The 22918-nt window shown below is 43.7% G+C and overlaps 1 pseudogene; it reads right to left on the reverse strand.

The window, feature by feature from the left end:
• Positions 1-22918, reverse strand: part of LOC127924948 (protein eyes shut homolog) — a 167370-nt pseudogene that overhangs the window by 131114 nt on the left and 13338 nt on the right.

Here is a 22918-nt window from a genome sequence, read left to right on the forward strand (position 1 = left end):
TACGAGCCATTGCTAACTAGTGTTAGCGCAGTGACTGGAAAAGGCTTGCAAAACTACCTCCAACTTCCTTTAAACTGCACGCAGACAAAAATAATGGAATCCACGAGTTCACTTGACTCTGGGTAAAAAAAGGCTTCGTTGCCAAAATCTCGCACTATTCCTTTAACGGCTACCAGTGGCCTGTCGTTTTATTACCCGACATTGGCATACCATAGTGGTGTTCATCGGTTGTTCAGACTATGAAAACAAAATAACTCCTGAATGTGCACTAACCTGAAGCGAGGTACAAGGTGCCCCTATACTAGACATACTAAATCATTACACAAAACATGCCACTTGTTTTGAACATGGAGTGGAGTGGAAAAGGCCAAAATGGCCAAAAGTAGTGCACTATATAGGTACTAGGGAGCCATTTGGAACGTAGAGAGGTCTATACACTAATGGTTACTGTAGTCTATTGTAAAACATTCCTAATAGCCCCAGGGTGTGTTTTCTCTGATGTGTAGAGGGCAGAACACTACCCTGTCCAAGCAGCCCACTAATAAACTATGGCTCATCATATCAAACCTTTTTTTTTTGCCTTTCCCACATTTCATTAGGCCTCACCTATTGGCTGACTTACATTATATCCACCAATTACGCTGAGGCACAGTCCCTGGTGCAGACAGTTGACACTGAGCAGACTGCAGTAGTCTATTATCTCTTCACAGCTCTTCCCGGAAAACCCTGGCAGGCACCTGCAGAGGAGAGGAGGAGAGCAACTGGTTGTCAGAGGTATCAATATCAATAACACCTGGCATGATATGTAGACCAGATCTATGATAATAATAAGGACAGAGGAGGAGAGCAACGGGTTGTCAGCTGTATCAATAACACCTGGCATGATATGTAGACCAGATCTATGATAATAATAAGGACAGAGGAGGAAATGCAGACAAGACGATCATGGTGTGGTGGAGTTGAAAAACAAAGTCACACACTCATCTCTCCTCGGTGTGGATATCAGGGTAGGATATAACATAACATGTGTAAGCTATAATATCCTTTATCGGGGTAGGATATAGCATAACATGCGTAAGATATAACATTCTCATCAGGGTAGGATATAGCATAACATGTGTAAGATATAACATTCTCATCAGGGTAGGATATAGCATAACATGTGTAAGCATATAAGTTGATGCAGCCACCACCATTCTTTAAAATATGAAGAGTGATACTCAGGGAGGTGTTGTGTTGGATTTGCCCCAAACATAACGCTTTGTATTGAGAACAAAAGGTGAATTTCTTTGCCACATGTTTTGCAGATTTACTTCAGTGCCTTGTTGCAAACAGGATGCATGTTTAATATTTGTATTTTGTAAGGCTTCATTCTTTTCATCTGTCATTTAGGTTAGTATTAGCAGTAACTACAATTTTTAAATTTTAATTTTTAATTTTTTTTTACCTTTATTTAACCAGGCAAGTCAGTTAAGAACACATTCTTATTTTCATGACGGGTAGGAATATGGGTTAACTGCCTGTTCAGGGGCAGATATAAGATGTACCTTGTCAGCTCGGGGTTTGAATCGCAACCTTCCAGTTACTAGTCCAATGCTCTAACCACTAGGTTACGCTGCCGCCATCCTCAAATCAAATCAAATTTATTTATATAGCCCTTCGTAATCAGCTGATATCTCAAAGTGTTGTACAGAAACCCAGCCTAAAACCCCAAACAGCAAGCAATGCAGGTGTAGAAGCACGGTGGTAGGAAAAACTCCCTAGAAAGGCCAAAACCTAGGAAGAAACCTCAGTGAGGAACCAGGATGCATGTTTGGCCATTTGTATTCTGTACAGGCTTCATTATTTCAGAACATGGTCAAGGTTAGTAATGTTCATAAATGACCAATGCTGTTGATCCATCCTCAGTTTTCTCATATCAGAACCATTCAACTCTGTAACTGTTTTAAAATCACAGTTGGCCTCATGGTGTAACGGCGTTCTTCGTTTGTCGAAAGAGAGTCGGACCGAAATGCAGCGTGGTAGTTACTCATGACTTTATTGGAAAAAGCGACACATGAAATAACGATACAAAATAACAAACGTGAAACCTATTACAGCCTATCTGGTGAAACTACACAGAGATAGGAACAATCACCCACAAAATACAAAGCGAAACTCCGGCTACCTAAATACGGTTCCCAATCAGAGACAATGAGAATCACCTGACTCTGATTGAGAACCGCCTCAGGCAGCCAAGCCTCTACAACACCCCTACTCAGCCGCAATCCCAATAATACAAAAACCCCAATACGAAATACAACAACATAAACCCATGTCACACCCTGGCCTGACCAAACATGTAACGAAAACACAAAATACAATGACCAAGGCGTGACACATGGTGAAATCACCATGGGCGGTTTCCTTCCTCTCCGGCAACTGTGTTAGGAAGGACGCCTGTGTCTTTGTACTGACTGGGTGTATTGACACACCATCCAAAGTGTTATTAATAAATTCACCATGTTCAAAGGGAAATTCAATGTCTGCGTTTTTTCAAACACAGTGAGTTCATGCAACTTAATATGTGACTACTAAGCACATTTTTATTCCTGAACTTAGTTAGGCCTTAACAAAAGGGTTCAATTCTTAGTTCAGCTTTTCATTTTTAATTCACTTGTAAACATTTCTAAAAACATAATACCACTTTGACATTTAGGAGGGTATTGTGACATTTAGGAGGGTATTGTGACATTTAGGAGGGTATTGTGACATTTAGGAGGGTATTGTGACATTTAGCAGGGTATTGTGAAAAAAATCTAAATGTAATAAATAGTCAATTAAGGCTGTAACATAATAAAATGTAAATTAAAATGTCAAGGGTGTGAAGACATTCTGAAGACACTATGTCTAGATATAGCATCCACACAACAGTGAAAAGCACTGTAGTCTGAGAAACATGTATCATGGTCTATCAAACATTTACATAACCATGGTGCTTTTAACAATTGACAAATGTATTTTGGTAATGGACAGGAATCACTATAAATAAACCCCATTGCACTAAAGTGCTATTGTGACTACAGGATCTACATTTTAGGAAAGTGAAAATCAGGGCCTATTGCATTCAAGTTTCAAGTGTCAGGAACACAATGAAAATCTCACTCACCAAAACTCTAACAATAAAACACAACTAGCCTGAACTATCCTCTACTCAACAGACAGACATATCTCCTTCTCTACACTATCCTCTCTTCAACAGACAGACACGTCCCATTCTCTGCTTGGAACCCATCTTCCATCCTGAGCTATGGGACTGAAATAATGTCATGGGGTCAGGCTGCACCATGTTCCCATTGTTATTACCAGTTGGTCCCATGTGACTGACACACACACACACACACACACACACACACACACACACACACACACACACACACACACACACACACACACACACACACACACACACACACACACACACACACACACACACACACACACACACTGGTCCCATGTGACACACACAAAGACAGACACACACACAGAGAGCTGTGGGTCCCGTGAGACCGTTACCCATTTATCTGGGCACTGCCCTCCCTTGCTCTCCCACTAGAGAACCACTCACCCATGACACTGTGTCATTGGCTCATTCAACTCCCATACGTCATCAGGTCAATCTCATTCAATACTAATATACCTTTCTCCAAAAAAGAGGTTGCTCAAAAATGTTGAAATAAAATGTTGAAATGTGTTCCGATTGACTATGTCCACCTCTATGTCCACCTCTAAGTCCACCTCTATGTCCACCTCTATGTCCACCTCTATGTCCACCTCTATGTCCACCTCTATGTCCACCTCTATGTCCACCTCTATGTCCACCTCTATGTCCACCTCTATGTCCACCTCTATGTCCACCTCTATGTCCACCTCTATGTCCACCTCTATGTCCACCTCTATGTCCACCTCTATGTCCACCTCTATGTCCACCTCTATGTCCACCTCTTTGTCCACCTCTTTGTCCACCTCTTTGTCCACCTCTTTGTCCACCTCTTTGTCCACCTCTTTGTCCACCTCTATGTCCACCTCTATGTCCACCTCTATGTCCACCTCTAAGTCCACCTGACTCAGAGAAGAAGACATTTGAATGTGTTGACTGGCCTGAACTTTCCTCTTCATACCCTATTGCCTGAGACAGCCGAAACAATAGCTCTAGAACAGGGCCTGAATCCCCCATCCTAAATGGTAAGTACCTATAAAATATTATACGTTGCCATTACTCTTTGTCATGATCACCAGAGATCAGTTTAAAAGGGAGAAAATGTATACATTCTTTAAAGAAATGTTAATAACCAACTAATATCATTACACAGATCTGAGGTAGTGATGGGGGGGGGATCGAGACAGTCAAATATGGTGATCTTATTTTTGTTCAATATTATATCGATATTTGACTCCAAGTAAACCGCTAGCAGGCTGTCCTAAGCCCCATGCTCTAACCCTGGTGTTGCTATCTAAGCCCCATGTTCTAACCCTGGTGTTGCTAGCTAAGCCCCATGCTCTAACCCTGGTGTTGCTATCTAAGCCCCTTACTCTAACTAACACACTGGGCCATCAGGATGCGTAGGTCACTGGATCACGTCGTCCGGGTTTAGCCAGGGAGGGCCGTCATTGTAAATAAGAACGTATTCTTAACTGACTTGCCTTGTTAAAGGTTCAAGTTTTTTTTTATCACCTTCATCCTGAATATACTGCCATGTGTCTCACCTACATCCTGAATATACTGCCATGTGTCTCACCTACATCCTGAATATACTGCCATGTGTCTCACCTACATCCTGAATATACTGCCATGTGTCTCACCTTCATCCTGAATATAATGCCATGTGTCTCAACTACATCCTGAATATACTGCCATGTGTCTCACCTACATCCTGAATATACTGCCGTGTGTCTCACCTACATCCTGAATATACTGCCGTGTGTCTCACCTTCATCCTGAATATACTGCCATGTGTCTCACCTACATCCTGAATATACTGCCGTGTGTCTCACCTTCATCCTGAATATACTGCCATGTGTCTCACCTACATCCTGAATATACTGCCATGTGTCTCACCTTCATCCTGAATATACTGCCATGTGTCTCACCTACATCCTGAATATACTGCCGTGTGTCTCACCTACATCCTGAATATACTGCCATGTGTCTCACCTACATCCTGAATATACTGCCATGTGTCTCACCTACATCCTGAATATACTGCCATGTGGCTCACCTACATCCTGAATATACTGCCATGTGTCTCACCTACACCCTGAATATACTGCCATGTGTCTCACCTACATCCTGAATATACTGCCATGTGGCTCACCTACATCCTGAATATACTGCCATGTGTCTCACCTGCATCCTGAATATACTGCCATGTGTCTCACCTTCATCCTGAATATACTGCCATGTGTCTCAACTACATCCTGAATATACTGCCATGTGTCTCACCTACATCCTGAATATACTGCCATGTGTCTCACCTTCATCCTGAATATACTGCCATGTGTCTCACCTACATCCTGAATATACTGCCGTGTGTCTCACCTACATCCTGAATATACTGCCATGTGTCTCACCTACATCCTGAATATACTGCCATGTGTCTCACCTACATCCTGAATATACTGCCATGTGTCTCACCTACATCCTGAATATACTGCCATGTGTCTCACCTACATCCTGAATATACTGCCATGTGTCTCACCTACATCCTGAATATACTGCCATGTGTCTCACCTACATCCTGAATATACTGCCATGTGTCTCACCTACATCCTGAATATACTGCCATGTGTCTCACCTACATCCTGAATATACTGCCATGTGTCTCAACTACATCCTGAATATACTGCCATGTGTCTCACCTACATCCTGAATATACTGCCATGTGTCTCACCTACATCCTGAATATACTGCCATGTGTCTCACCTACATCCTGAATATACTGCCATGTGTCTCACCTACATCCTGAATATACTGCCATGTGTCTCACCTACATCCTGAATATACTGCCATGTGTCTCACCTACATCCTGAATATACTGCCATGTGTCTCACCTACATCCTGAATATACTGCCATGTGTCTCACCTACATCCTGAATATACTGCCATGTGTCTCACCTACATCCTGAATATACTGCCATGTGTCTCACCTACATCCTGAATATACTGCCATGTGTCTCACCTACATCCTGAATATACTGCCATGTGTCTCACCTACATCCTGAATATACTGCCATGTGTCTCACCTACATCCTGAATATACTGCCATGTGTCTCACCTACATCCTGAATATACTGCCATGTGTCTCACCTACATCCTGAATATACTGCCATGTGTCTCACCTACATCCTGAATATACTGCCATGTGTCTCAACTACATCCTGAATATACTGCCATGTGTCTCACCTACATCCTGAATATACTGCCATGTGTCTCACCTACATCCTGAATATACTGCCATGTGTCTCACCTACATCCTGAATATACTGCCATGTGTCTCAACTACATTCTGAATATACTGCCATGTGGCTCACCTACATCCTGAATATACTGCCACGTGTCTCACCTACATCCTGAATATACTGCCATGTGTCTCACCTACATCCTGAATATACTGCCATGTGTCTCACCTACATCCTGAATATACTGCCATGTGTCTCACCTACATCCTGAATATACTGCCATGTGTCTCACCTACATCCTGAATATACTGCCATGTGTCTCACCTACATCCTGAATATACTGCCATGTGTCTCAACTACATCCTGAATATACTGCCATGTGTCTCACCTACATCCTGAATATACTGCCATGTGTCTCACCTGCATCCTGAATATACTGCCATGTGTCTCAACTGCATCCTGAATATACTGCCATGTCTCACCTGCAGACGTAGTCCTCTCCTTGGACTAAACAGCTGGCGTTACTGTGGCAGGGCGAAGGGCTGCATGGGCCTCGCTGCCTCCTGCACTGTGGGCCTGTGGTGCCATCTGAACACTGCCAGACTGAGGCTGCACACTCAGGAAGGTCTGCAGAAACACACACACACACACACACACACACACACACACACACACACACACACACACACTCACACACACACACTGCCATGTAAAACAAACACACACGTTTGCACGCACAAGCGCACACACATGACGAAAAGGCCTGAAAACACACTTAAATTAAAGGTAAAGACAGTATTAGTGGAGACAGATCACTCTCCCTAGCAGAACAAGACAGTGTTAGTAGAGACAGATCACTCTCCCTAGCAGAACAAGACAGTGTTAGTGGAGACAGATCACTCTCCCCAGCAGAACAAGACAGTGTTAGTGGAGACAGATCACTCTCCCCAGCAGAACAAGACAGTGTTAGTGGAAACAGATCACTCTCCCCAGCAGAACAAGACAGTGTTAGTGGAGACAGATCACTCTCCCTAGCAGAACAAGACAGTGTTAGTAGAGACAGATCACGGGCCCCAGCAGAACAAGACAGTGTTGTGGAGACAGATCACTGCCCCAGCAGAACAAGACAGTGTTAGTGGAGACAGATCACTCTCCCACAGCAGAACAAGACAGTGTTATTGGAGACAGATCACACACACCACACAGAACAAGACAGTGTTAAACAGACAGATCACTCTCCCTAGCAGAACAAGACAGTGTTAGTGGAAACAGGCCTGAAAACACACCCAGCAGAACAAGACAGTGTTAGTAGAGACAGATCACTCTCCCAGCAGAACAAGACAGTGTTAGTAGAGACAGATCACTCTCCCTAGCAGAACAAGACAGTGTTAGTGGAGACAGATCACTCTCCCCAGCAGAACAAGACAGTGTTAGTGGAGACAGATCACTCTCCCCAGCAAACAAGACAGTGTTAGTGGAGACAGATCACTCTCCCCAGCAGAACAAGACAGTGTTAGTGGAGACAGATCACTCTCCCCAGCAGAACAAGACAGTGTTAGTGGAGACAGATCACTCTCCCCAGCAGAACAAGACAGTGTTAGTGGAGACAGATCACTCTCCCCAGCAGAACAAGACAGTGTTAGTGGAGACAGATCACTCTCCCTAGCAGAACAAGACAGTGTTAGTGGAGACAGATCACTCTCCCCAGCAGAACAAGACAGTGTTAGTAGAGACAGATCACTCTCCCTAGCAGAACAAGACAGTGTTAGTGGAGACAGATCACTCTCCCCAGCAGAACAAGACAGTGTTAGTGGAGACAGATCACTCTCCCCAGCAGAACAAGACAGTGTTAGTGGAGACAGATCACTCTCCCCAGCAGAACAAGACAGTGTTAGTGGAGACAGATCACTCTCCCAGCAGAACAAGACAGTGTTAGTGGAGACAGATCACTCTCCCCAGCAGAACAAGACAGTGTTAGTGGAGACTGATCACTCTCCCCAGCAGAACAAGTGAGTAAAGAACTGTAACAGTACAACGTTAGGGAGTGAAACGGGATAGCTGCAGTGACACAGAGAGAAGAAGAAGTGTATCGTTTGTTTAATGTGACAAGGTGAAAGCTGTACTTTCTGATGATTACTAACTATGCTTTTTTATTTTTTTATTTTTTTTTGACTCCTTTTTCTTTTCAATTTTGATCTTGTCTCATCGCTGCATTTCCCCAACGGGCTCGGGAGGTGAAGGTCGAGTCATGGGGGAAACATGACCCACCAAACCGCACTTCTTAACGCCCGCTTAACCCATAAGCCAGCTGCACCAATGTGTCGGAGGAAATACTGTTCAACTGATGACCGTTGTCCGCCTACAGGCACCCAGCTCGCCACAAGGAGTCGCTAGAGAGTAATGAGCCAAGTAAAGCCCCCCGGCCAAACCTTCCCCAACCCGGACGATGCTGGGCTAATTGTGCACCACCCTGTGGGAATCCCGGTCAAGACCAGTTGAGAAACAACCTGGGATCGAACCCGGGTCTGTAGTGACGCCACTGCGATGCGGGGCCTTCGACTACAGCGCCACTCGAACTATGCATTTCATTTGTTAAATGTCATTTGGTTTTGTATTTTGTGCACACGTACGTAAAGAAATAGTGTCTTATAAGCCCATTGGGCAACAATTGGTGTTCGAGACATAAATAAATAAATCGATCCATCATAGAGAAACTAAGAATAGATGGAGACAGCAAGGCCATTAGCTCAACTAGCGTACTCCAGCTCTCATCACATCTCATCAGGAATGATCTTGACAATAATAATATATCTGACTCAAGAGTCTGAGATGATAAAACCAAGATCCTTAATCAGAGAAGATACTAATATTAACAGTTGCTTCGAGTCGCCAAGGCTCTCAGGTTGAAAGATGAGTTCATTTTCAGTCAGATGAAGTCCCTTATAGAGATGAGACTGAGGCAAAATCAATGTCAAACAGATCAGGTTGACATTAGAGTGCTGCTATGCTATCAACACTGGGCTCCCATTAATGTGACTGTGTTATGAAGGTTGTTATGTGTAATCCTGCATCACTCATTAAGGTGTTATAACTGGTTAAGAATGCCTTACAGAACATTCTCGATTGGGTTGAGAAACCCATTACAAATCAGTTATTGTCAAATCTGTGGCAAATTCCATAATGAAGTCACAAGTGAAGGTCACAAAAGACAATTAGCCCATTTTAATATATTTTTCTCTCTGTGCTTCGCTTCTTGCATAATAGAGAAACTATTGGCACTCAGCAGTTGATGATTAAAACCCCTGTCCTGTATCACTGTAACATTTCATAGATAAAAGGCCTGAAATTGAAAACGGACTGTGGCCAACAGACGCCTCCATCTAGAACAAAAGAGCCCCTTTCATAACTGCAATTTCAATCTGCCTCTTAAAATATGCAATAGTTAATTCCAGTCTAATCAAAATAGCCACCACAAATAACCAGAGCCACCACCATCAGGCTTTCCTTCCCCAAGCAATGCTAACCCCCCCATTGAAGGCAGAAATATTCATTGTTGTTCCAACCTTCAAAAGTACACTCGATCTGCTTCAAAGACTAAGATATTAATTTTCATGTGACATTTCCTATTAAATCAGGCTCTGAGAGGCGGAGGAGGGGGAGGCCTCAGAAGAATGAAGAAGGAGAAATGGGATGCGTCCATAATGACATCTTATTCCCTCTATAGTGCGATACCTTGGGCCAGACTGCATGGGCTCTGGTCGAAAGCGGTGCACTATTTAGAGTGACATTTGGGACATAGAAATAGAGTTCTCACATGTTCCCCCGAGGAGCACGCCTTTTCCCGCTGACATTCGTATGAAAGGCAATTGATGTTAACGGGGGTGTCACAGCGGAGGCCCGTGAATCCCTCCAGACAAGCACAAGCATATCCAGCGGCGCTCCCGGAGCTCTCCTCACACTCTCCGCCGTTCCTACATGGGTTGGGATCACAAGATGTCCCACAAGGTGGACCTATGGATGAGAATGAACAGTTGGTTATTGGATAAGATTCCCAGAGGCGTTGAACTTCAATGAATATTTGACACGTGACAGCTCTCCGGCTGGATGTCAGAGATAGAGCAGAAGTGTCGGTCCAACAACCCATGATAACTCAGGACACCTGAAAACAATCGGAGAGGTCTCCACAGCTGAACTCGACAGTATTTGTTACGGCCATACAAACTTCACGGACAATGTTAGTTCAAGTCAGTCCGATTGACAGCATGGCTCCAAAAAGAGCAAATGATTGTGATAATTTGTTGAGGAAAAACTTGATTTGTTCCTCACTTCAACAACTCTGATTTCAACATTTCATCCCACAGCAACATACAGTTTAAACCATTTAAATATAATTAATTATATTTCTATGGTTTAAACCACAGAGGCGGGAAATACAGCAAAAAAAACAGGATGAGGATGTGAACAGTACCTCAGTACCTGGTCAGGGATGTGAACAGTACCTCAGTACCTGGTGAGGGATGTGAACAGTACCTCAGTACCTGGTCAGGGATGTGAACAGTACCTCAGTACCTGGTGAGGGATGTGAACAGTACCTCAGTACCTGGTGAGGGATGTGAACAGTACCTCAGTACCTGGTCAGGGATGTGAACAGTACCTCAGTACCTGGTCAGGGGGATGACCTGTCAACAGTACCTCAGTACCTGGTCAGGGATGTGAACAGTACCTCAGTACCTGGTCAGGGATGTGAACAGTACCTCAGTACCTGGTCAGGGATGTGAACAGTACCTCAGTACCTGGTCAGGGATGTGAACAGTACCTCAGTACCTGGTCAGGGATGTGAACAGTACCTCAGTACCTGGTCAGGGATGTGAACAGTACCTCAGTACCTGGTCAGGGATGTGAACAGTACCTCAGTACCTGGTCAGGGATGTGAACAGTACCTCAGTACCTGGTCAGGGATGTGAACAGTACCTCAGTACCTGGTCAGGGATGTGAACAGTACCTCAGTACCTGGTCAGGGATGTGAACAGTACCTCAGTACCTGGTCAGGGATGTGAACAGTACCTCAGTACCTGGTCAGGGATGTGAACAGTACCTCAGTACCTGGCCAGGGATGTGAACAGTACCTCAGTACCTGGTCAGGGATCAGGGATGTGAACAGTACCTCAGTACCTGGTCAGGGATGTGAACAGTACCTCAGTACCTGGTCAGGGATGTGAACAGTACCTCAGTACCTGGTCAGGGATGTGAACAGTACCTCAGTACCTGGTACCTGGTCAGGGATGTGAACAGTACCTCAGTACCTGGTCAGGGATGTGAACAGTACCTCAGTACCTGGTCAGGGATGTGAACAGTACCTCAGTACCTGGTCATAGAGTTCTGTTCAAGTTAATAACATTATCCCCTACTAGTCCTACATGTGAATCACACGCTCATTAAAGAAAGAGTGCCTTCCTTTACTCAGTGTTTTATTGGGTTTGATGGTGTTTTCAAACACACGAGCAATCCTGAAGTATCCCATGTATATATTTGTCTTCATGTGAATACAAGGCTCCAGGGCTCTCTCTCCTGACTCTAATTAATAATCAACTGCTTTTCCTGGACTCACTCACTTCACTTCCTTGAGCAAGGTCTCCCTACACTACACTGTGGGATCATCCCAAATGGCACCCTATTCCCTATATAGTGCACTACTTTTGATCAGGGCCCTATGTGACACTATATAGGGAATAGGGTGCTATTTGGGATGCAAGCCCTCCCTATACTGTATCATCTCTCCTATGCGCTTCTTCCGTCTATTTTGGAACGCACAAGTGAATCTGAACTCCACACCAATTCCCACAACCCAAGAGAAGAACCAGGAAGTTGGCTTTTCATCTCAGTATAAAAGACAAAAGAGAATGAATTTTCAAGCATGCAACCAAACCACTACACCTCACGCAACAGCTCCTATGTTTACTCATAAGAAAACTAGGCTATATTCGTTGTGTCAAATTGGCCCTCCTAATGATGCAACTTTCTCTGGCACAAAAAGTCAGAGAAGAGGAGCTGGAAACACAAACTGTGTGTTTGGTATTCTCCTTTTCTCTTTAATATGTTTCCCTCCTTTTCAATGCTTTTATTGTTATTGTGTTCTGTTCTAATTATCAAATAGACCTTTAAAAGTAAATCACAGTCTTCTCCAAGTACCTGTACCATTGATGTCCTCCTATTGTATGATCGACATAACAATATGAATAAGACAAATATATATCCCCTCAGGGCATAAAATGATTAAACTGCTTATTGGCATTAGGATTCTGTCAAACACTGTTGGACATTGTACGGCTCTTGATATCTCTGTTGATGTTTCCTGTCCTGAAAACCAGAGAAGAGATCTGGTGTGACACACCATTTGCCTCATGCTTTTCTGTTTTTTTCATGCTTTTATTGTTATTGTGTTCTGTTCTCTAGCATAGACCTTTTAAAGTAAATCACATCCTCCTTCCTTAAATATATCTCCTCATAGAGTTGATCAGGCTGTTGCTTGTGGCCTGTGGAATGTTGCCCCACTCCTCTTCAATGGCTGTGACGAAGTTGCTGGATATTGGTGGGAACTGGAACACTCTATATTATCACATCCCCATACTACCAGAGGAGGGGTATGAACAAAACGCTTTAAAACATTTTAATGAAGTTGGAAATCAGTAAGTAGGCTGTCACCACCATCTTTAATATCACAATGGACTTTTAACTGGGAGAGAAAGATGAAGTATGACTGGTCAAACTGTCGACAGGAAGATATAAAAATGTCCAGAATTGACTGGAAATCACAGTTCTAGTGATCACAAAACATTCTTTTCATGGTCTCATTTCAATATGCCAAAATGGTGCTTTAAATGACCTACTTGTTGTGTATTTACTGAAAATAAAATAGATGAGCGCACACACACACACATTTTTAAATGTATGTAAATTGTAAAGTCTGTTGTCTGTAAGTATTTTTCAAGACATGACATAGCTGTCGATTGAGGTGCATGGGGATTGAATCCAAAAAATACATCAGCTGGCAAACCTTTTCCATCTCTGAACAAAAATATAAAACCTCACGCTGGCCTGGCTGCTCCGCCTCTCCCTCCTGAAATCAATTGCTGGCCTAATCTCCGCCTTTCCATCCCTACGCTGGCCTGGATATGCATCTGCTCCGTCTCTCCCTTGGTCATAGATACCTTCTCCCTTTTTCACGCTGGCCTGGTGTGGATCAGAAAACCCCTCAGCTGGCCTGGCTGCTGCCACCATTTGCCTCCATCACGCTGACACATCTCCTTCACTTAGAGTCCCTCCCTGTTGATTGCTGGCCTGTGGCTGCTCCGTCTCCTCTTCACGCTGGCTGGCTGCGAAGTTGCTCCCTCACGCTGGAACTGGAACACTCCGTCTCCCTCCCTCCCTCCGCTAGGCCTGGCTGCTCCGTTTAAACCATTTTAATGAAGTTGGGATCCTTCCTCCCTGTCAAGTGTTTATAAGAATTTGTTCTTAATTAACACGCTGGCCTGGTTAAATAAAAAATGTATTAATTAAAATCACAGGCCAGCTGATCACAAAACTCCGCCCTCCCTATCACCTCCCTCCCTCACGCTGGCCTGGCTGCTGGGGAAGTTGTCCCTAATTCCCTAAAACCTGGCCTGGATGAGGCAAATTTTAGGCTTGGTGAATTTGCAAGGCATGCTCCCTCCAAGACATGACTCTCCCTCCCTCACGCTGAGCTGGCTGCTCCATCTCTCCCTCCCTCCCTCACGCTGGCCTGGCTGCTCCGCCTCTCCCTCCCTCCCTCACGCTGGCCTGGCTGCTCCGCCTCTCCCTCCCTCCCCTCACTGGCCTGGCTGCTCCGCCTCTCCCTCCCTCCCTCCCTCACGCTGGCCTGGCTGCTCCGCCTCTCTCTCTCCCTCACGCTGGCCTGGCTGCTCCGCCTCTCCCTCCCTCCCTCACGCTGGTCTGGCTGCTCCGCCTCTCCCTCCCTCCCTCACACTGGCCTGGCTGCTCCGCCTCTCCCTCCCTCACGCTGGCCTGGCTGCTCCCTCTCCCTCCCTCCCTCACGCTGGCCTGGCTGCTCCGCCTCCCTCCCTCCCTCCCTCACGCTGGCCTGGCTGCTCCGCCTCTCCCTCCCTCCCTCACGCTGGCCTGGCTGCTCCGCCCTCCCTCCCCCACGCTGGCCTGGCTGCTCCAGTCTCCTCCCTGCCAGTGTGGTCTGCTCACGCCTCTCCTCCCCCCTGGCCTGTTGCCTGTAGAATCTCCTCCCTCCTATTCATGCTGGTCTAATGTCTCCTCACGCTGGCCTCCCTCGAGACGCTGGTCTTTTGCAAGCATTTTCCCTCACGCTGGTCTGGCTGCTCCGTCTCTCCCTCCCTCACGCTGGCCTGGCTGCTCCGACCTAATCCCTCATGGCTCCTCTTATTCTGTATGTTGGCCTGGTATGCTACACTATGTTATCCTGTGTGTTAGGGTATGCTACACTATGTTATTCTGTATGTTGGCCTGGCTACACTATGTTATCCTCTGTATGTTAGGGTAGGCTCACTCATGTTACTGGTCTGGTGCTCCGCTACACTATGTTATCCTGTCCGTTACACTGGTCTGTTATTCTGTATGTTAGGGCCTACACTATGTTATTCTGTATGTTGGGTAGGCTACGGCATGTTATTCTGTATGTTAGGTAGGCTGCATGTTATTCTGTATGTTATGTATGCTACGGCATGTTATTCTGTATGTTAGGGTAGGCTACACTATGTTATTCTGTATGTTAGGGTATGCTACTGTACTCATGTTATTCTGTATGTTAGGGTAGGCTACACATGTTATTCTGTATGTTAGGGTAGGCTACCTCATGTTATTCTGTATGTTAGGGTAGGCTACGTCATGTTATTCTGTATGTTAGGGTAGGCTACACTATGTTATTCTGTATGTTAGGGTATGCTAACTATGTTATTCTGTATGTTAGGTATGCTACACTATGTTATTCTGTATGTTAGGGTATGCTACACTATGTTATTCTGTATGTTAGGGTATGCTACACTATGTTATTCTGTATGTTATATGCTACCATGTTATTCTGTATGTTAGGGTATGGCTACACTATGTTATTCTGTATGTTAGGGTAGGCTACATCTATGTTATTCTGTATGTTAGGGTATGCTACACTATGTTATTCTGTATGTTAGGGTATGCTACACTATGTTATCCTGTATGTTAGGGTAGGCTACACTATGTTATTCTGTATGTTAGGGTAGGCTACACTATGTTATTCTGTATGTTAGGGTATGCTACACTATGTTATTCTGTATGTTAGGGTATGCTACACTATGTTATTCTGTATGTTAGGGTAGGCTACACTATGTTATTCTGTATGTTAGGGTATGCTACACTCATGTTATCCTGTATGTTAGGGTATGCTACACTATGTTATTCTGTATGTTAGGGTATGCTACACTATGTTATTCTGTATGTTAGGGTAGGCTACACTCATGTTATTCTGTATGTTAGGGTATGCTACACTCATGTTTATTCTGTATGTTAGGTAGGCTACGAACATGTTATTCTGTATGTTAGGTATGCTACACTATGTTATTCTGTATGTTAGGGTATGCTACGGCTATGTTATTCTGTATGTTAGGGTATGCTACACTATGTTATCCTGTATGTTAGGGTATGGGTATGCTACACTATGTTATTCTGTATGTTAGGGTATGCTACACTATGTTATTCTGTATGTTAGGGTAGGCTGTTCCACATGCCAGCACTAATTCTGTATGTTAGGTATGCTACATGTTATTCTGTATGTTAGGCATGTTATTCTGTATGTTAGGGTGTTATTCTGTATGTTAGGGTAGGCTAGGTGGCTATGTTATTCTGTATGTTAGGTAGGCTACACTATGTTATTCTGTATGTTAGGGTAGGCTACAGCATGTTATTCTGTATGTTAGGGTAGGCTACACTATGTTATTCTGTATGTTATGTTAGGGTATGCTACACTATGTTATTCTGTATGTTAGGGTATGCTACACTATGTTATTCTGTATGTTAGGGTATGCTACACTATGTTATTCTGTATGTTAGGGTATGCTACACTATGTTATTCTGTATGTTAGGGTATGCTACACTATGTTATTCTGTATGTTAGGTATGCTACACTATGTTATTCTGTATGTTAGGGTATGCTACACTATGTTATTCTGTGTGTTAGGGTATGCTACACTATGTTATTCTGTATGTTAGGGTATGCTACACTATGTTATTCTGTATGTTAGGGTATGCTACACTATGTTATTCTGTATGTTAGGGTATGCTACACTATGTTATTCTGTATGTTAGGGTATGCTACACTATGTTATTCTGTATGTTAGGGTATGCTACACTATGTTATTCTGTATGTTAGGGTATGCTACACTATGTTATTCTGTATGTTAGGGTATGCTACACTATGTTATTCTGTATGTTAGGGTATGCTACACTATGTTATTCTGTATGTTAGGGTATGCTACACTATGTTATTCTGTATGTTAGGGTATGCTACACTATGTTTTTTTAAATGCCGACACAAAACCTTCTCTGGTGAATCGAACAGACATTTTCCTTGTCTGTAAAGGAATGCCGCTTCTGAAGTCCATCACTAGGAAACCAGAACTGTCAATCAAATAATCGAGCTGCTGCTCGCAGCCTGCCAACTACACACAGACCACTCTCTCCTCTCTGTTTAACTACCGTGACTTACCAAGACATTCAGTAGAAAGAAAGCACATCTCGTTACCATACCATAAAAACAGCATAAACAACAACTCAGCAGCTCATCAATCAGTTAACTGTAGTCAGGGGAACCATACCGAACATGTAAACACCTGAAAAGGAACTTTTTTTAAATTTTCAGTAAAGTTATTAATAGTTGATATCAACATGTTACCGTAGCTGTGTTGTATGTCTGTAAAGTGTTACAGTAGATGTAATTTCTTTACAAGTCCCTGGGGTTCATACATACGTAATATGACCATTATTCTGCACTGTAAATTGACACAGAGTTTAAACGTTAAGCAAAATTGTCCATTTGTCACATCGCTAATTCAAAGCATCCCAAACATGCTCAATGTGTGGCATGTCTGGTGAGTATGCAGGCCATGGAAGAAGGGACATTTTCAGCTTCCAGTTGTGGTCTTCAGATCCTTGCGATATGGAGTCGTGCGTTATCATGCTGAAACATGAAATGGTGGCGGAGGATGAATGGCAGGACAACGTTGACATCAGCAAACCGCTCGCCCACACAAAGCCATCTGCCCGGTAAAGTTGAAACAGTTCCAGCATGCCAGTGGCCATCGAGCCCTGGGGGACACGTGGTGAGGAGACAGATTCTCGCTGCCTGTGGTGAGCATTTGCACACTGAAGTCGGTTACGATGCCGAACTGCAGTCAGGTCAAGACCCTGGTGAGGACGACGAGCACGCAGATGAGCTTCCCTGAGACGGTTTCTGACAGTTTGTGTAAAAATGATTCGGTCGTGCAAACCCACAGTTTCCTCAGCTGTCCGGGTGGCTGATCTCAGACGATCGATCCCGCAAAATGAAAAAGCTGTGTGTGGAGGTCCTGAGCTGGCGTGGTTACACGTGGTCTACAGTTGTGAAGCCGGTTTGGGTGTACTCCCAAATTCTCTAAAACGACGGAGCTTATGGTAGAGACATTAACATTAAATTCTCTGTCAACAGCTCTGGAGGACATTGCTGCAGTCAGCATGCCAATAGCACGCTCCCTCAAAACGTGAGACATCTGTGACATTGTGCTGTGTGACCAAACTGCACATTTTAGAGTGGCCTTTTATTGTCCCCAGCACAAGGTGCACCTGTGCAATTATCATGCTGTTTAATCAGCTTCTTGATGTGCCATACATTTCAGGCAGTTGGATTATTGTGGCAAAGGAGAAATGGTCACTAACAGGGATATAAACAAATTTGTGCACAACATTTGAGAGAAATAAAGCTTTTTGTGCAGATGGAACATTTCTGGAACTTTTTATTTCAGCTCAAGAAACATGGGACCAACACTTTACATGTTGCATTTATATTTTCAATGTAGTTGTATGTCACTTAGGGTGACATATTACCTACTGTATATCAGATCAATTATAATGACGTGCCATATTTAACCCTTATAAAGAATCATAATTACATTGAATGCCTATGATTAGTTTTGAATTATCCTCCCCCCCTCTGTAAATCATATTTAAATTATGCAAAACAACAAACTTAATTGAATAAAGGAGAATAAATGGACTTTATGGAGCTGACAACAGTAGCTCAGATCAGAGCTAGAAGTTTTGGACAAGAGCATCTTGGCTTGGAGACACATACATTACATACTGTAATCCACCTCTAATGTCAAATGCCGCGGTGGTGACATTGGCTTCTCCACGTGGGATAAAATTAGACTGAACACACCGCTGGTTCAAGGTGAATACAATTTGATTCTATTCCCTGGCGTAGGCTTTTCATTTTTGTGTTCTTCAGTAGGCACTAACTCATTTATCTTTCTCTGTGATTCTTCTTGTAGCATATTCCTCTATGCTAATTCCCTGCGTATTCTAGTGCTCTTGTTCCCAGAGGCTTCCCATAGGATGTATCCCAAATGGCACCCTATTCAATATATAGTGCACTACCTATGGGCCCTGGTAAAAAGTAGTGCATTGCATTGTGAATAGGGTGCCATTTGGGACTCAACCATAGCCTGTGTGCAGGTATCAGTGGACATCAATCTTACAGTATATACATACAGCTTCTGGGCTTGTTTAGGCTTGCTACACTAGCCATTGGAAATTGAGTTTGCATAGCGGGTTGCCTACCAAAGGCCGAAACAAGAGTCGTTGGGAATAATATAGTTTAAGTTCAACATCACTAAGGCTGGTCACTTTCACATTTATCTAGTAAGCACAATATGATTCACATCGATTCTTTCACAGGCATAGCAGGTATCTATAGGGTAGTATTTATAATGATACCTCATCAACATAGCAGGTATAGTATAGGGTAGTATTGTAATATTACCTCACCAGCATAGCAGGTATAGTATAGGGTAGTATTAATAATGATACCTCATCAACATAGCAGGTATAGTATAGGGTAGTATTGTAATATTACCTCACCAGCATAGCAGGTATAGTATAGGGTAGTATTAATAATGATACCTCATCAACATAGCAGGTATAGTATAGGGTAGTATTGTAATATTACCTCACCAGCATAGCAGGTATAGTATAGGGTAGTATTAATAATGATACCTCATCAACATAGCAGGTATAGTATAGGTAGTATTGTAATATTACCTCACCAGCATAGCAGGTATAGTATAGGGTAGTATTAATAATGATACCTCATCAACATAGCAGGTATAGTATAGGGTAGTATTGTAATATTACCTCACCAGCATAGCAGGTATAGTATAGGGTAGTATTAATAATGATACCTCATCAACATAGCAGGTATAGTATAGGGTAGTATTGTAATATTACCTCACCAGCATAGCAGGTATAGTATAGGGTAGTATTAATAATGATACCTCATCAACATAGCAGGTATAGTATAGGGTAGTATTGTAATATTACCTCACCAGCATAGCAGGTATAGTATAGGGTAGTATTAATAATGATACCTCATCAACATAGCAGGTATAGTAGTAATATTACCTCACCAGCATAGCAGGTATAGTATAGGGTAGTTTAATAATGATACCTCATCAACATAGCAGGTATAGTATAGGGTAGTATTGTAATATTACCTCACCAGCATAGCAGGTATAGTATAGGGTAGTATTAATAATGATACCTCATCAACATAGCAGGTATAGTATAGGGTAGTATTAATAATGATACCTCATCAACATAGCAGGTATAGTATAGGGTAGTATTGTAATATTACCTCACCAGCATAGCATCACATCTCCGCTGGTACTTTTCTATTAGCAAGTGTGAGGAATGTCATTCACCTATTACCTTCAGCCTATGAGCGTGGCACACTAGAGAAATTCCACAACGCTTGCTGAATGGGCGCACTCATGCAATAATCACAGCAACAGTCTTCCAACCACCTTCCACCACCACCACCAGTCATCGGAAGCCCATTCTCCCAGCTGGGGTTTTGATGCCAGCTGCCCAGCATAGAGCGACCGGTAATCAGCATTTGGCTCTGAGGAGCATTCCTCAGAGATGAGAACTACCCCAAAACTATTCAATACAATTATATATTGCATTTAATCTATGTTGTCATTCAGTTAAGCCTGTACTCAATTAAACTGGTTTAAATGTGACCCTTAAAAATAGGTTTTATACCTATCCCAATAGGTGCTCTTGTAGGAAGCAATCACTCCCCTATTGTTGACTACTAATGATCTATAACTGGGCTAATATCTCACTAACTAGTAATCACTCCCCTATTGTTGACTACTAATGATCTATAACTGGACTAATAACTCACTAACTAGTAATCACTCCCCTATTGTTGACTACTAATGATCTATAACTGGACTAATAACTCACTAACTAGTAATCACTCCCCTATTGTTGACTACTAATGATTTATAACTGGACTAATAACTCACTAACTAGTAATCACTCCCCTATTGTTGACTACTAATGATCTATAACTGGACTAATAACTCACTAACTAGTAATCACTCCCCTATTGTTGACTACTAATGATCTATAACTGGACTAATATCTCACTAACTAGTAATCACTCCCCTATTGTTGACTACTAATGATCTATAACTGGACTAATAACTCACTAACTAGTAATCACTCCCCTATTGTTGACTACTAATGATCTATAACTGGACTAATAACTCACTAACTAGTAATCACTCCCCTATTGTTGACTACTAATGATCTATAACTGGGCTAATAACTCACTAACTAGTAATCACTCCCCTATTGTTGACTACTAATGATCTATAACTGGACTAATAACTCACTAACTAGTAATCACTCCCCTATTGTTGACTACTAATGATCTATAACTGGGCTAATAACTCACTAACTAGTAATCACTCCCCTATTGTTGACTACTAATGATCTATAACTGGACTAATAACTCACTAACTAGTAATCACTCCAAAACACTACTACACATCTATAACAAACACATAACTCTAATGCTGTAAACACAGTCCAGTTCCATATATGGCAATGGTCTATTTGCATATAGATCTGCAGATCTGACTAGTTATGGCTCACTGGTCTAGTAGAGTCACTCCCCTATTGCTGTCAACTAATGTCTATAACTGAGGCTGCATGTCAACTCACCGGTCTGTGCAGAGAACGGGCTGATATGTCAACAAAATGTGTAGAGAACGGGCTGAGCTATGTCAACGCAGTCTGTGTAGAGAACGGGCTGATTCCAAAACAAACACATCTACTCACAACCTCTAATGCTGTAAACACAGTCCAGTTCCATACGGGCTGCAATGGTCGGGCTGAGTTTGCATGTCAACGCACCGGTCTGTGTAGAGAACGGGCTGAGTTATGTCAACGCACCTGGTCTGTGTAGAGAACGGCTGAGTCTTGCATGTCAACGCACCGGTCTGTGCAGAGAACGGGCTGAGTCCTGCATGTCAACACCGGTCTGTGTAGAGAACGGGCTGAGTCCTGCATGTCAACACACCGGTCTGTGCAGAGAACGGGCTGAGTCTTGCATGTCAACGCACCGGTCTGTGTAGAGAACGGGCTGAGTCCTGCATGTCAACGCACCGGTCTGTGTAGAGAACGGGCTGAGTCCTGCATGTCAACACACCGGTCTGTGTAGAGAACGGGCTGAGTCCTGCATGTCAACGCACCGGTCTGTGTAGAGAACGGGCTGAGTCCTGCATGTCAACGCACCGGTCTGTGTAGAGTCTGTGCAGAGAACGGGCTGAGTCCTGCATGTCAACACACCGGTCTGTGTAGAGAACGGGCTGAGTCCTGCATGTCAACGCACCGGTCTGTGTAGAGTACGGGCTGAGTCCTGCATGTCAACACACCGGTCTGTGTAGAGAACGGGCTGAGTCCTTGCATGTCAACGGGCTGAGTCCTGCATGTCAACACCGGTCTGTGTAGAGAACGGGCTGAGTCCTGCATGTCAACACACCGGTCAACGCAGTCCGGTCTGTGTAGAGAACGGGCTGAGTCCTGCATGTCAACACACCGGTCTGTGTAGAGAACGGGCTGAGTCCTGCATGTCAACACACCGGTCTGTGTAGAGAACGGGCTGAGTCTGCATGTCAACGCACCGGTCTGTGTAGAGAACGGGCTGAGTCCTGCATGTCAACGCACCGGTCTGTGTAGAGTACGGGTTGAGTCCTGCATGTCAACACACCGGTCTGTGTAGAGTACGGGCTGAGTCCTGCATGTCAACGCACCGGTCTGTGTAGAGTACGGGCTGAGTCCTGCATGTCAACACACCGGTCTGTGTAGAGTACGGGCTGAGTCTTGCATGTCAACG

Source organism: Oncorhynchus keta, unplaced genomic scaffold (assembly GCF_023373465.1).
Source record: "Oncorhynchus keta strain PuntledgeMale-10-30-2019 unplaced genomic scaffold, Oket_V2 Un_contig_4789_pilon_pilon, whole genome shotgun sequence".
Lineage (NCBI taxonomy): Eukaryota > Metazoa > Chordata > Actinopteri > Salmoniformes > Salmonidae > Oncorhynchus > Oncorhynchus keta.